The sequence below is a fragment of the Neophocaena asiaeorientalis genome, unplaced genomic scaffold (assembly GCF_003031525.2).
Source record: "Neophocaena asiaeorientalis asiaeorientalis breed wild unplaced genomic scaffold, Neophocaena_asiaeorientalis_V1.1 scaffold784, whole genome shotgun sequence".
In the NCBI taxonomy this organism is placed as follows: Eukaryota; Metazoa; Chordata; class Mammalia; order Artiodactyla; family Phocoenidae; genus Neophocaena; species Neophocaena asiaeorientalis.
Genome location: NW_020174692.1, coordinates 718767 through 735387, shown reverse-complemented (window position 1 = coordinate 735387; position 16621 = coordinate 718767). Strand labels below are relative to the sequence as shown.

Sequence of the window (16621 nt, the reverse complement as noted above, 5' to 3'; positions counted from 1 at the left end):
TGGTCTCTGGAGAGAGAGTGGGTGTTATGGGTTCAGTTGTGCTCTCCCCGCCATTCACATGTTGGAGTCCTAATCCCCAGGGCCTCAGGAGGTGACTGTATTTGAGATAGGTCTTTACAAGTTAAGTTAAAATGAAGTCATTAGGGTGGACCCTATTCGAGTAGAATTGCTGTCCTTATAAAAAGAGGACATTTGGGCGTAGACGTGCTCACAGGGAGACGCCAGGTGGAGAAGAAGGCAGGGGTAGGGAGTGGTGCGTCTATAAACTGAAGAGCACCAGAGGCGGCCAGCAAACGAGCGGCACAGGGAGAGCCCTGGAACCGATTCTGCCTCAGAATTCTCAGCTGGGACCTACCCTCCCACACCTTGATTTCGGGCTTCTAGCCTCCAGAACCGTGAGAATAAATGTACATTGTTGAAGCCACCCAGACTGTGGGACTTGCTATGGCCACCCTCGCAGACTCATACAGAGGGTCAGTCACTCTGAGCTCTGTCAGATCAGGAGCCTGTGGGACCCGGTCCCCTGGGGACCGAGGCCACGCTGTCACAGTCCCTGAAGTCCCTTCCCCACCCAATGCTCTTGAAATCCATGTATTCCTTACGTGCTCAGAGAGTCTCTGTCAGAAGTTTTGTTGTGACTGACTGGCTTCAGCCCCTTCAGAGAAGCAGTCAACATATGTGCATGCCCATCTTTCCTGACTCGTTTATTTTTCTGAGGATTCTTATTACTAAAAGCGGCTAAGCCTCTGGGTGTGCTCTGTGGGACAAGTGTTAGATTTGTGAGGAGGTCAGTTAACAAAGAAAAAAATTAATACGTGTTTGTGGTGGCGTTTGGCAGGATTTACAAGGCTATATAGCATTTTACTGAGCTGAGAGGGTTTCCACTCCAATTCCTGGCATGAAGGGCAGGGAATCATTTCCGATCACCTTCATCAGCCAGTGGCTCTGCTGGAGCTGAGGCACAAGGAAGTCATGGAAACAGAGATTGGTTAAGAGGGTCCTCTGGGCAGCGTGGATCAATAACCTGTTGTTAGAAAGAGTTTTGGCAAAGCTCAGCTCTGGGGAGTTTATCTGCTCCTGCAGAGACTGGCAGGAGGGTCTGACGTTCTGTTGGTCTCCCCTCCCCTCCACTCCCTGGCTTCTCCTGCAGGGGGTGAGCAGCTTGCTCAGGATTCACCATCGTCCTCCAGAATTCTTCAGGGTGTCTCTACTGATTCCTCACAGCGCTGCTCTCACTAACCCAGTCTCTCAGGAAGGGGGCATAATCACTCCACCTGCTGATTCAACTCTTTTCTCTCGCTTACTTTTTTGAAGTCTCAGAAGCAGCCACATGAACATCATATCCAAGATTATCTTGGCATAGCCATTAGTGAGTTCTGCCTAGGAAAGTGTTTGAAGCTAGTGGCCATACTTATTTTTTTAAACTTGCATTCTATTGCTGTTTTTCATTTGTCAGGACTTTCCTCTCTTGAAGTTTATACATGTCTTTAGGATGTGCCAGTCACCAAGCTAAAGACTGTATGTTAATTTTGCTCTTTCTTCACAATACCTCTGTGAAGGAGGTACTGCAGTCATCCCCGTTGTACAGAGGGGCCGTCACAAGGTAAATGACACGATCAAGGTCGTATAACCAGTAAATGCTGGAGCTGGGATTCATGCCCGGCACTCGGATTCTAGAGTCCCTGCCCTTAACCGTCGCATCACACAGTAATCTATTTGGGCCCGAATGGCCGTGTTGGGGGTATAAAGGTGCTTGGGATGAGTCCCACTCTCAAGGTCTGGAGAGTTTCAGTACGACTTGGTGGCTGCGGAGCAGGAGAAATGCACAGGACTTTGGGAACCCAGAAGGAGGAGTTCGCCCAGGCTCAGGGTCCTGGAAGACTGTCTGAAGGAAATGATGACTAAATTGGAAGCTAAAGAACTTTTCCGTAGATGAATCACACAAACAAAGGCATGGAGGCTTGAGTCAGCAAGATGGGGGATGAACAGCAGCTCAGTGTAATGGGGGTGAAAGGAAAGGAGATGGGAGAGGAGTGGCTGAAATGGAGCTGGAGAGAAGGGGGAGGGGCAGGCTGGGGGAGGCGCAATCTGACACACCAAGAAGTTTGGATATTCCCCCTGTGTAGGGCGAGGTGCTGCTGAAGGGTTTTGAGAATGGGTGAAATGTTTAGTTTTGTGTTTTAGATAGATCAGTGCTGTGGTTCTGTGGAAGATGGATTTGAGGGAACAAGAGTACAGACAAGGAGACCAAGGAAGGCTACGTACGACAGGAAAGGGGATGGGGATGGAGAGGATTTTGAAATTGGCAGGTCCTGACAATTGAGTCCATGTGGGGTCGAGGACCAGGAATTTTAGCCAACACTGAGCGCTGAATATGTACCAGGTCTGGTTCTAAGTGTTGGACATATTTTAACTGAGGGGTCCCCAACTCCCCCACCACAGACTGGTTCTGATCCATGGCCTGTTAGGAACCAGGCCGCACGGCAGGAGGTGAGCTGCAGGCAGCAAGCGAAGCTTCATGTGTATTTACAGCCGCTCCCCATTGCTTTCATTACCGCCTGAGCTCCGCCTCTTGTCAGCATTATGGTGAGTTGTATAACTATTTCATTATATATTACAATGTAATAATAATAGAAATAAAATGCACAATAAATGTAATGCGCTTGAATCATCCCGAAACCATCCCCACCCACACCCTGGTCCGTGGAAAAATTGTCTTCCACGAAACCGGTCCCTGGTGCCCAAAAGGTTGGGGACTGCTGTTTTAACTCATTTATGCCCACCACAACCTTCCGAGGTTTTACGGATGAGGCCACTGAGGCACGGAGAGGCTGGGTGACTTGGCCCAAGGGCGCTCTCATGACCAGTAAGTGACAAAGTGAGATTCACATCAGGTGGTCTGGCTCTGTCACCTCCTCTCTTCATGACCATGCCGCACCTCTCCTGAGTGAGCTCGGGGGCAGAGGAGGCATCTAGCTGACCCTCCCTTCCCCTCACCATCGCCTCCCCTGCCGACGACCAAGTGCACAGAGGTGCCATTGACCAAGGGCTCTGGAAGGGAGAGAGCAAGATATGGGGCTCCGTATTACATGTTTTTAGGGGGCGGTGCTTGGGGAGCATTGAGTGGAAGCATCCAGCTTAGTCCCTTCCTCCTGGAGCCTCTTGTCACTGAGCCCTGGGGCTTCTACACCTACACTAAATCCTTACACAGCTTTACATCTAGATGACAGATAGATAAGAAAAAAAAAATTGGTGGTGCAGGGTCTAAAGTCTCTCAGACTCTGAAGTGATTCTTCTCTGTTTCCAGTTCACTGACTGGATGGCAGATTATAATGTGAAGGCTTGACAAAAACATAACGTAGCTGTGCCAACCTTCAGGGTCTGAGGCATAAAACTAAATTTAACATTGTATTCCCGTTTGAAGACTTGTCATCATACGGCTGGCCAGACAAATATGATTTAGAGGGTTAGGTTTTGAGAAATGAGTAGGAGAAATAAAATATGGAATAAAGGGATAGTGGAGATAACACATTTAAAAAAAGCATATCCGATGGTAGTAAGCAGTCCTGTCTGATGGCATTGTTTAATATCGCTTCCTCTTTTGCCTGTTTGACCAAGGGATTCTGCTATGTTGCACAGGTTCTCCTACTGAAGTCTGGAAATTCAGTCACCCCTTTACCTCATCCTGACCACCTTTTTCATCTCCGTCTCCTCTCCTAATTCTCTGTACACCTCCTGCTAATTCTCTCCTTTCCTGGGCTTTTGGTCCCTGCCCCTATATTTTTCTTGCCAGCTGCACAGTTCAGTCCGGCTGTGGACTAATTTCCAAGCTCTGAAGGTAAAGCTAAGATGCAGATCTCTCCCTCCAATCGACCTGAGTACACCCCTTAGATACCACAGCCCCTTCTGTTTTAGCCCTGGTCTCTGTCCATGGTGGGGTCTGGTGTCTTACTGCCGGTGCTCCTCTGTGAGAAGTCTTCAAAGGGCATCTGCTGGGTCTGTGTCCTGGCCTTCGAGGCTTGTCATTTCTGTCAGTATTAGAAGTGAAATATAGGTCAGCCCCACAGCTCCCACTGTTAAAAATAAAAGCTTTCTCCCCAGGCTCTGCGCGTTTGTAGATGGGCACAGGTTCCCCCCTTCCCAGCAACCCCACTTCTCAGTTGCTTCTTGGAGCTTGGTTGATGCTGCCCTCCATATAAGAGGGAACCTGAGAATAGAAGAGGAGCTGAAATGATCTCCCTCGCAGACTCCTTTCCACAACGTGAAGATTGCCTGATGGGAAGTTGTGAATAGAAGCACTGAGCAGGCTTCCTCCCAGTTGTGGGGTGAGGCGTGCTGGCTGCTGGTAATCGAGGAGAGAGGCTTCCGTCCCATTTTCTGTAAAAGTAGGTCTTGGGGTGGAGCCTGGCAGGAGTCCTTCTCCCTCCAGGGCCGCCCAACACAGCTCTCCTGCCGCAGCCACGTGACTGGGCAGTGGGCTGCCTCACGATGTTGCTGCCAGGACCGCCCATCTCACCTTGCTCATTCGTAGTGCCTGCATTTGCACCATCTCAGAAGACTCAGCCCTTTTTCTGTGATAATCTGAAAATTGAGGAGGTGAAAGCAGAGCCTTTTAATTTATTGTTAATGACTGCACACTTCTCTCCTCCTGCACTGTTTTCTTCTTCTTCTGTCTCTCCTTCTAGTCTGATTTGCCCCCTGATGTCCTTTCACCTTCATTCCATTTTGCCCTTCAACTCCTGCAAAACTCGGAGATAAGTTTTCATCCACATAAAAAGCCACGGGCCTCTGAGACTCCAACTCTTTGAATAGATCCTCACCACCCCCCACCACTGCTGTTCTCCGCTCTCATTTCTCAGGCTAGTCTGTGCTTGACGAGGGACTACAGTATCTGCAAGGGGACTCTAAAGAGAAGGATGCTTCGACTTGTGGGGTTTTCCTAAACCGTGTCTGCAATGTCCCAGCAAATCTTGAAACTCACTCTTGCCTTCCTGCCACAGCTGGTAGCAATGTTGCTTTTCTGGTGGAAGCTGGAAGGCCTGCATCAGCCTCGGATCTAAGCCTTTTCCAGGGCTTCAAGGAAGTGGCACATATCCTGACTTGTCTTTTAACCCTTCTGAGTTGGATTTTCTCAGAGATTTCTGTTGGGGTGCTGTGTGTGTTGGCTGCTTTCCCTAGAAATGGGAGTGAGGGGAGGGGGAGAGGAAAACAACTAGGAGGGGGGACAGGCAACTATGAATGCATTTAACGCACATACGGTGGTCAAGCAGAAATGTTATGGTTACATAACATTTCTAAAGTGTACTCCAGGCCAGATTGAATGATTCCTTACGGAGTAGAAGAGGGCTTCAAAAAGAGTGATTTGGAGGACGCTCTGCGAACATAGCCTTCTTGCCAGCCCAAGAAGAGCCAGACTCCTGAGGGCACAGGGAACAGACACGCCCACTGTTGGAGTCCACCCTCTGGAGGAACCCCAGGGCACATCACTTTATGGGTTCAGCCCAACCACTGATTTACTTTGTGACCTTGGCAAGTCACTAGGCCTTTCTGCAATTCCATTTCTTCATCTGTGAAACAGGAGGTTTGGCCGGGAGCAGTGCTACTCAACTCTGGCTGCAGAACAGAATCGCTGGGGAGCCTTTAACCACCACAGCATCCACAGATGCCTGATTAATTTGCTCTCAGGTGAGGGAGGTCTGGCTTGGCTAGCTTTTAAAGCTCCCCAGGTGATGCTCCTGAGTAGCCAGGCTGAGAAGCGCTGCCTAGCTCAGTGTCTCTCAGATTGGATCATGCATGTGAATTACATGGGTCTTGTTAAAATTCAGACTCTACTTCTGCAAGTTCTGGTGGGGCCAGAGGCCCTGTCCTTTTAGCAGGCTCCTGGCAGGGCTGGTCCTCAGGCCATGTTCTGAGCAGCAAAGGCAGGGATGGTCTTCAAGGTCTTTGCCTCTCTGATATTATAGACTTCCTTAATTATTTTTTTTTCAGGGAGAGGGCTGGCAGTAAGTGAGACATATATTGATGGTGTAGCAGGGGTAAGTTCCCTTTCTTCACTGGGGCAAAGTGATGTCTTTGGGAAAATGTGACAGTATTTGGTGGGTAGGGTTCAATTTGTATCTGTTTTCAACACTGAAGTTGGCTTAATTAGGGAGAGAAAGGAAAACAGATGTACCTGTACGTGTGTGTGCACGCATGAGAGAGAGAGAGACAGAGACAGACAGAGAGAGAATGAGGGGGAATGAATGAATGCATGAGTGCTCATAGGGTGAATATTCTGAATAAATGAATCTTAGGGAGGATCAAAGGGCAACACATGTGTAGCTTCTCCACGTCCAGTTATGGTGAGGAGACTAGAAGAGGGGGCAGATTTTTTTTTTCTTTTTTGTGGTACGCGGGCCTCTCACTGTTGCGGCCTCTCCCGTTGCGGAGCACCGGCTCCGGACGCACAGGCTCAGCGGCCATGGCTCATGGGCCCAGCCGCTCCGCGGCATGTGGGATCTTCCCGGACCAGGGCACGAACCCACATCCCCTGCATCGGCAGGCAGACTCTCAACCACTGTGCCACCTGAGAAGCCCTGGGAGTACTAATTCTTCCTCACCTGTTGTGAGGATCAGGCGAGTAAAAGTTCTGAAACCGATGCTAAGGCGTCAAGTATTATTCACGCCTTCTCCTCCTTCTTCCCTTCCTCTAATTCTTGTTTCTTTCTTTGCCTCAAATACATTAGCTCCTGGCCTCTTTGGCACTTGGATCAGTCATTAGGTCATTCAAGAAACAACTTCCAAGCACTTATGAGAGCGGCCTTGTGCGAGGCACCGAGAATGAAGCTGAAAGACCATCTTTGTCCCCCAGGAGGACATGTGGGAAGGTGACCAGGATATTAAGTACAGGATAGCAGGTTGGATTTTAAAGGAGGGGTGCCCAACTAAGCCTGGCTGAGGATGGGAGGAGGTGGGTGTGGAGGGCTGGGCAGTCAGGGAAGGCGTATAAAGAAGAACAATAAGTAGGAGTTAGCCAGCCAGAGTGAACATGTGGCTTCAGCAAACCAAAAATAGTTTGGATGGTTCTTGTGGGAACCAAACAATCAATAATGTGATTTCTTGCAGGTAGGATTGAGTTTGTCTTTCATGTGGTATGAGTGATTTTCTGACCCACTGTGGCAGGATGAGTATTTTGAATTATTCTTTTTGCAAGAATAAGGGATTTTCTCATTCCCATGGACGTACCTCTGTGAGAGGGCTGCCAAGAGTTAGCCATTCACTCATGGCTCAGAACATCAGAGCTAACGGACCTCGGTGGGGAGCGAGCCCCTGACTGTGGTTCCATTAGCCCAGTGCTCTATCCAACTGAGAAAGCTCATGCAGGCTTCTCATGTTGTTTTCCATGACCTTAGAATTTGATATTTGCAAAAGGTAATCCTTTATAGCAAGATCTTTCAAACTGCAGGTCACAACCCATATTTCATATTATGTGGGTTAGAAAATCAGTAGGTTGCAAACAGCATTTTAAACAATGAAATAGAAGGGGAATAGAATATCAGGATACATCTCACAAATAAGGGCTAGCATTGTTTAGTGAAACCTTGTGCATGTACTTGATGCAAAAGGCCTTTTTTTTTTTTTTTTTACTGTGGATCATGGAAAGGAGAATTTGAAATACTTTAGAGTGTATACTCATAGGCCAAGGAGGCAAAGATATTTCATCTTGTATTCCAACTCAGTTGATTTGTAGTGGCTGGCTGGGGTACTGTATTTGAAAACAGTTCAGAGGTGGCTAGACTCAGAGAGAAGGTGTCATTATGGATCAGCAGTGTTTAATGTGGACTTACAGCAGGGGCCGCGGGCCATGTCGTCTGTGCATTGGCCATCCCTGTGGAAGGCTCTATATAGACATTAAAAGTAGCTGCCAGTAGGTGAATTACAGTGCCTGGTTGTAACTAAATGGCCAGCAGGCATGGCTTTCCTGGGTGTGACTAAACCTCCTCCAAGAGATGGGAGATATACATATGGGTGTGTTTATGCATGTGTGTGTGTGTGTGTGTGTATATACACATATACATATATATGTAGGTACATATACATGTATACATACACAGATATATGCATATACTTTATTATGTTTCCTTTAACAAGAAATCTCATTATAATAAATAGTGTAAATAGTTATTATTTACTAATGACATAGCTTAAAACATTTTAGTCTATTAGATGGTTTGGAAAGATAACTTTTGGGCTAATGTAGTTGATTTCCTCTTAGAAAGTAAAAAATTCAAAAGTTTGATTTGGTTAACCCATGTGCCCTGAGGCAGACGTTTGTAACTTGACAGTTGGATATATAGGGAAGCTACCTCCCTGACTGGTGTTCATAGGGTCTGGCTTTTCTCAGTCCTATGAAACCCAAAGGCTTAGTGAAATATAAGGAAACGTTTAAAGCCGTACCACCAATGGCCCATGAAACGCAGAACCAAGCATTTGGTCCTCCAGCTCCTGCTCTCCTGCACTTGTTCATGGGCTCATTCATTTAGTCCACAAATATGTATGGTGGGTCTGCTGTATGCTTTGTGCTGCACTCACAGAGCTCTTTGCTAAGCACTCGAGATACAGCGGAAGCTGAAAACAGACTTGGCCCCAGTTCTCGTGAAGTTAGTTTGCAGGTGGTGAGGGAGACAAGCAGAAACAGAGGTGAATGCCTGCATGCAGGAGGAAGGGACCCAGATCTCCGAGCTTGGAGCAGGCTCACCGACCTAGACTGTTTCTCTCCAGCCCGGGGCTTCTAGGGAAGACGCTGGCTTTGGTATTTGCTGCAGAACTTGAGAGGATCTTTGTGCCACAGAGCCCTTGGCAGACAGGTTTCACTTGAGCCTTCAACATGGACTTAGCATGGCATGTGAAATGGGCTTCTGAACCCTCCCTACCTCGTCAGCCCTCAGACCTTTTGGTCAGAGCTTCCTCTTCTTCCCCTCAATACTTTCTCTTAAAGCAGACATAATTACCTGCCTTTTGAATCCCACAACTTTTTTTTGCCACCAGTAGATCTCTGGGGGCAGGCAGAAACAAAGATGTATTTTCTGAGATTCAAAAGGCTCTTCACAACTTCCCTGGATCTTTAAGAACATTTTTCTAGAATTGATTTTATTAGCCTTGAAGAACACTCTCATCCATTGTCCCCATCAATCTTTTCGAAGTGGGCTTATTTGCTTCTAACTTCAAATTTCTTTCTATCACCTCTTGCATATGTGGACCAATAATTCTTTTATTAATCAATATTTTTTTATTGAAGTAAAGTTGATTTACAATGTTGTGTTAATTTCTGCTGTACAACAAAGTGATTCAGTTATACATGTATATATATATATATATATATACATTCTTTTTTAAATATTCTTTTCCATTATGGTTTATTGAATATAGTTCTCTGTGCTGTACAGTAGGACCCTGTTGTTTATCCATTCTATCTATAAAAGCTTACATCTGCTAACCCCATCCTCCAATCCATCCCTCCCCCAACCCCCTCCCCCTTGGCAACCACCAATCTGTTCTCCACTGGACCAGTAATTCTTTAAAAAAATTTTTTTATTGGAGTGTGGTTGATTTACAATGTTGTGCTAGTTTCAGGTGCACAGAAAAGTGAATCAGTTATACATATACATATATCCACTCTTTTTTAGATTCTTTCCCCATATAGGCTGTGACAGAGTATTGAGTAGCGTTCCCTGTGCTATGCAGTATTGACCAGTAATTCTTAAGCAGACGTATTGGATGTGATATTTCCCCATGCGTTGCTCCTTCGGACTGTTAGGTGCCTCTTCCCTGTCTCTAGTCTGTGTTCTCACCTGCCTTTAAACACTGAGAATGGGGAGGTGGGTCTCAGAGTTATCAGTGGGGGAGACCCTGGCTGTGCAGTGCCCCGGCCCCTTCCAATGGCAATCTCACACCAACTCTGGCTGTCAGCCACCTTGGTGATAATAGTCATGAAAGCAAACATTTTTGTGGGCTGACTATGTGCCATCCATTGAGCTACAGTACTTTAGGTACTATTTTATGTAATCCTCACCGTGATCATACGAGGCAAATATTATTATCATTCCCACTTACAGACGAGGAGACCAAGGCTTAGAGGCATTAGGTAACCTGCCACAGTTACGCAGCTGAAAAGTGTAGAACTGGGATTTGAACCCAGGAAGTCTGTTCCGAAGTCCTTACTCCTAGCCGCTATACTTATGTTGCCTTCCTAAGTAAATATAAAATATGCTTAGGGGTGTAAAGCCTAAAGTCATTTCAGATGAATAACTCCCAAGTCAGCATGAGGCTCAAGTTGACAATTTTAAACAGCACATAAGGGCAGTGATTCTTCTTGTCTTAATATCACAGCTCTCCTTGAAACGTGAGTCTGTGGCATGGTTGGATGACCTAGAGTGAAACTGTATTATGTTGGCACTTGGGGCTCTTTCTCTGAGTCTAGTATCATGGTGTGGCTTCTGCAAGATGGATGTATTTTTGTAATATGAAGACACTCAGCAGTTTCCAAGAATGAAACATTATCCATTTGACCCAGTTTGTGTCATTATTTATTTTTCTGTTTATGTACATGCTTTGTTTCCTTAAATAAGACCATAAGCTTCTTGAGAACAGTGTCCTTCAGTGACTCACACATTGTAGTGAATGATGCTTATCGATGGCGGTGGTAACAACAGAAGCTACTGCTCTCTTCTCCCTCTGACCTTTTCCAGTGAAGAGTGTTGTTCTCTGAGTACATGACTGGCTGCCCACTAACTCACCCCAGTTCTGCAGTATCTGATGATAAATTGAGCACACTGAATACTCTTTGTTTCTTCCCATTTTGTTTTCTTCTTCCACCAACCTCTGTAAATTCACTTGTATTGTTTCTTGGGTCTCAGAGTTGTTTGGAACCCGCTACAGAATAGGGTCCAGACTATATGCTATACCCAGCCACCTGCAGACTTAATAACATATTTTAAAATTCCACTTTGCTGGAATAATAAAGATGCTTTGCAACTTTCTTCCCTATGTACCTCAGGGATTGCAGCAGATGTGTTAATTCTCAGATAGGCAGGTGTTAAAAATAAATGTCACTGCCTATGGATTATTTAAACTTGAATTTAAAATCCTGGCATCTTTAGCCTGGCAATTAGAAGTACACACAGCTGAATTTGATGTCCTCATCTAGTTAATCCCCCCAAAAGACGGTGTGTGTGGAAGTAACTGTTCATTTTTGTGTCCTGCGACCCTGACTCCCTCTGCTGTGCCCTGTGCTTACTGAGTTAAATTAGCTCTTAGACCTGAGCCTGGTAATTTCTTCCTTCTGGTTTCTGGACAGTGGATGGACCCTGCTTATCTTTTCCCTTCCCCTAGTCTGACTCGCTCTAAATTCTAGTTCCTATTTAAGACTTTGGAAGTTAAATCCTTCTCTTTTAGGTTAAAATGGGGCTCAAGAAACTAATTCAATTCTTCCCAACCCTAAATCCTTTGCTGTTCTGTGGGGTTACTTCTTTGTGCAGCAAAATGAGCCAAAGCTTCCACTCAAATCTCCAAATGATTCTTCTTGCCTTCTACAATTTATTGAATTGATCTTTTTTGAGACCGATTCAACTGTGGTCTCAAACATAAGCTCTTCCTTTCTCTCTTCCCAATTCCATAGGCCTGAGCTAAAACCTTTCAGCGGTGCTGGTTTCCTTATTTTACCCTGCTTCTCCACGCGTTTGCCCTCAGTGGTGTCTTGTTTTCTCCTTGTGCCAGGGGCAGGAATGCAGTGCCATGGGAAATGCCCTTACAGACAGGGGTCCAAAGACAGTTGGCCAAATGGCACATTGCTGGCTGGCCTGGTCCAGTGATTATCCATCCATATGTAAAGTTGACAATTGTAGGCCAGCCTTGCAAGGGCTGGCAAAACAATAGTGAGAGTTGAGAGTTATTACTATATGCCAGCCACGATGTTAGATACTTGAATAAACGTTTCATTTAATTTTCACAAAATCTGGTGAGGGAGCTACTATTATCACACCCATTTTATGTATCAGGAAATTAAGTGAGGTTTGGAGAAGTTAAATAGCTTGTTAGTGGTACAGCTGGAATTTAGACCCAGTGGGTCTAGTTCTAAAACCCTTGCAGCGTGCTAAGTGAAAGGTATGAGCTTTGGAGTCAAGGAGTCTCAGTTTGAATACTGGCTCTCACATTTACTAGCAGTGAGACTCAGGCAGTCCCTTACCTTCTAAGTGCCAGTTTCCTTACTTGTCATTGTAATTAATATCATCTATCTGTCAGAGTCATTGTGAAAATTCAGGAAGTGCTTAGCACTATGCCTGGTGCATAGTAAGTACTCAGTCTATGGTCAGTATTATAATTATGCTTACTTCTGCTTGAATATTATTACATCTCTCCCATTTACTCTATCATATCTTTGGAGATGTTGTTTTAGTTTAGAAAACATGTTTTAGTCTCTTGCCTCTCCCTTATCAGTCACCTTCTATTTGTCCAGATTTTTGTGGAATGCGGAAAAATATATGAAAGATGGACCTGTGGTATCAGGTGGAATAATCAGTCGATACAGCTGCTACTCTTAAAAATTGAGCTGAGAACCTGACTGATCTGAACAGAGGAAATTCAACTGTAAACTTGATGAGCCATTCTAGTTCATCAAAATATGTCATCATGGTCTCAGAGGAAAGCCAAAAAGAAAGAAAAAAGGCAAAGTGTACATCAGAGAATGAGAACTCTCTCCAAGAAAGAGAGATTTGCAGCACCTCATCTCAACAAAACCACTTTCATCTTCCTCCACTGAAAAGCACTCCTCAGCTTCCGAATGCTCTAGCCCGGTCACCTGGGATTTCCTTTTGGATAACTTCCTCTGGTTCTCGTTTTCCTTCAGTCTGGTCTTGCTTCCATAATTCTCTAATTCCAATACAAGGGAGACCACTCAGTCGGCCAATTTCTCTCGTGTCCCGCTCGGCACATCTGGCTCCATTTGTCCTATAGGAACTCGATGCTGGTATCTCCAGTGTGGGCAATAGTTTCACCGAGCAATTCTTCCTAGTAATGAAAACTCATACAGCACCTACTGCGAGCCAGGCATGGCTCTCTGCCCTTTATAGGTATTAAGGCATTTAATTTTCACAGCAACCTTAGGAGGTAGGTACTACTATCATTCCATTTTTGCAAACAAAAGAAACTGAGGCATAGATTCAGTAACTTGCCCAGGGTTGTATGCCGGGTATGTGGCCAAGCCACGGTTTGACCCTACGTAGGCTGCATTGAGTGTGTCTGTCCTCTTAACCACCGCTCTTTACTGCCTTTTACCTCTCTCAGTTACATGCGGTACTCTTCGATATTTTCTACTCTATATTCTATTTTTTTTTTTTAATGGTGTCTGGATGTGACTTGCAAAATGATTTCACAGCTCTACTGGGTACTGACATGCAGCTTGAAAACCATTGGCTAGACCGTCTCTACTGGGAATGGACACATCAGGCTGCCTTAGACTGGCGCCCAAAACATTCCATTGACGTTTCTCCTTGTTTGGATATCACGCTGACCCAGCAACCCGGTGCTTAGGATTTAGCCTCCCATAAACATCTACCCGCAGGGAAAGAATTCATTGGTTATGTGGACTTTGAGTATCCCCGCAAATTAGTAAATTGTCTCTCTGGTTTAGGCTGTGAGGCTGAATGATGTGATTCTGCCCCCAGGAAATGGAGTTTTGAGAAATGGAGTCATCAGATCAGACTTCAGTGCCAGGAAGGCTGAGGGTTGTGCCCTGGACCTTGACAAAATCTTCACCGTCCACCCTGTGATGTCTTTTTCAGGACAGCCTGCGAGATTTCTTCCTGGGGCAGTGATTCCCAGCTTTGAGGAGGGACTGCGGGAGCATGATTTAAATTTCCACGGCTCTGAGCCTCATTTGTTCTGCAGTCAGAAATAGAGCTGTGCGCCCTTGTTCCTTGTCTAATATACGTCCTCACTGACTCACGTAGTCAGAAAAGAATGGATGCTCCTTTCCCACCTCACTTGATTATGCGACATGAATAAATGCAACACAGAACCTGCAAATAATTGATTGAAATGCGATCCCCCTTTCCCTCTCGCTCCAGCCGGTCTCTCTCGGAAGATGGTCTCCAGTGGGGTCAGGTCTGCATGCATTATGCATCTCTGTGATTATGCATTGAATTCTGGAGAACTAGCAAGCGATACCTAAATTCTTCAAGCATGTTTGGTTATGCTAAATAATTGATTGCATCTTTTATTTATAAAAATTTACTTGCTGGAAATTCAGGCATAGGTTTTGCCAACCCATCTCCTCTATTAGATTGCAACTTCCCGGCATGAAATCCAAAAACTCACCTACAGATTTCAATCTTTGAAAGCTCTTAGGCAGGTCGCCAGGATGAAGCTTGCATTCCAGACAAGTGAGACTGGCCTGAAGCCAACAGACACCTGTCCTGACTTCTTCCCACGGTCGGTTGTGGGGATAAAGCTTGCCAAGGCCTTCAGTGCTTGGGGAAACCTATTTCCAAGTTTATACCCTCAGTAGCTCCCAGGTCTTAAATGGCAAGCAGCTAGGGACTTTCTGGATCTGGACAAATGTAATCATGTAATAAGTTATAAGCCCACCTAGGTGGTCTGAGTGGAAGGGTAATGTGAGCAAAAAGAACTATGGGTAACTGTCTGGGGGAAAAGAGAATTGCACAAAGAGGATGTTTTTTGTCTTGAAAAGTATATTCTGGAGGAATGGGGAATAGAATAAATGTAATTAGCATTTCCAACAAACACAGTTAGTGATGTCTCCCTGTTGCCCTTTTAAATTTTATTGAATAAAGGAAGATGGATGTGAAAAGTCAGCAGGCCTGTGACTTTTCAACTCGTTCTTAGGAAATAGTCCTCATATCATTCTAAGTTGCACTCACTCTGTCTCAATTCAGAAATTAGAATATGAGAATCAAACCTTTAAACTTGATTTAATGTCAGCTCTCCTATTCAATTCCCAATCTCAAGCCTGCATCAGGCTGGGAGTCGGCTGTGGGAGGGGTTAGTGGGTAAATGACAGCATCTGTGGTCTCTGCATTATGCTTTTTCCCTCCCCACAATTTTCAGTTTGCTAGCTAGTTTCTGAATCCCCCAGGATTGGGTGGGCAGGTTAGGGACAAGGGACTCATAAAGGTTGGTTTCCCACTGTCTGAGCCAGGCCAGTGTTTGATGGACTCTTTCCCTTGTTGGGCATTGTGGTAGGATCTTCAGAAACCTCCATTATTGGCCCTCTCTCTCCTTCAGTTCTCTGGGTATAGGGAGGTGCATCTTTATTCCGGGAGATCCGTTGGGATTTCTTTCTAAGATCCTATCAATCCAGTGCACGCCTCCACTTTCTTGCTGCTGCGGTCTTTCTGCCCCTGTAGGTAGTCCTACAAGACAGGATCCAAGCTGACCCTACCCCAGCTGTCTCTTCAGAGTGACCACATTTGGTCCACAAGACACACTTTACCCCGGAAACCCCACAAGAGCATACCAGCCCCCCACCCCGTTCCCTTCTCTCCTACTGTCACAGCCCTTTCTGGGTGTAGAAGGCGCGAATCTAGGACCCATTATGTGTGCTGTTTCCCAGCTGTATTTCAAAATTCTCTATGTGGTCCACATAAGCCCACTTCACTGGGCTTGAGATGAAGGAGATACAGCTCTGTCCCGTTTCCCTGGGGGCATTCAGGGGGATGCTCACAGCTCATTAACAATTCTTTCTAAAAAAGCTGCTCTTCACCTATCTCTCCTGCCCTTCCCTTTTATATTCTCGATTTGAATGAGGCATCCAAGAACAGTGGAGCCAGGTCTTGATAATTTCCTTTGTGAATTCTGTATAAGGGGGTTTGTTTCAAATTCACGTGAGTATCTGATATCCGTCGTATTGGTGCCTCAGGAAAAAGAGAGGCAGAAAGAATCCTCTGTTTATTACATAAACAATAGAGAAAAAGGTAAAAGTATACATTTCAGTTATCGCTTGTTGAATAACACCCTGCCCTGCAACTGAGTGGCTTAAAACAAGAGTGATGCGTCCTTTCTCCTGGTTCTGGGGGTGGCTGGGCTGCTTCTCTGCTGGTCTCACCTGGGCTGGCTCCTGCCTAGCTCAGCTGGAGGGGCAGCTATCACTCACACTCACACGGCTGGCACTTGGCGCTGACTGTTGGCTGGGCGCCTCAGTTCTTTCTCAGGGCTTCTCACTCTCCAGTAGGCTAAACCGGCTTCCTTTCTTGGTGATCCGGGCAGCGTTTCAAGAGACCAAAGCAGAAACTATAAGGCTTAGGCTCTGGAAATCACACAGCATCACTATCCTACGTTCTGTTGGCCAAAGCCAAATCACAAGACCAGCCTAGATTCAAGAGGTGGGAAAAAGACTCCGCCTTTAGCATTTCTAGCTTTTGGCTGTCCTCAGTTCACTACAGAGAATTCCGCCTCTGCCAGCTCTAGTCTTTTTCTGAGCAGATTTGGAGTAAAGGATTAGGGGAAGAATGAAAAATGAGTTTATATTGGTTTTATTCAGCTTACATTTGGAAGAGTAGAAAGGAAGAGAAAAGATCCAGAAGGTGGGAGAAGTGGGGAGAAAAAGCAGAGGCACTGTGGCTGGCTT

At 45.8% G+C, this 16621-nt stretch overlaps 1 protein-coding gene across 1 annotated transcript in view; it reads left to right on the top strand.

Moving 5' to 3' along the window:
- The window catches only part of SCD5 (stearoyl-CoA desaturase 5), a 151778-nt gene that overhangs the window by 37261 nt on the left and 97896 nt on the right, over nucleotides 1-16621 (top strand). The gene's annotated exons all lie outside the window — the stretch shown is intronic.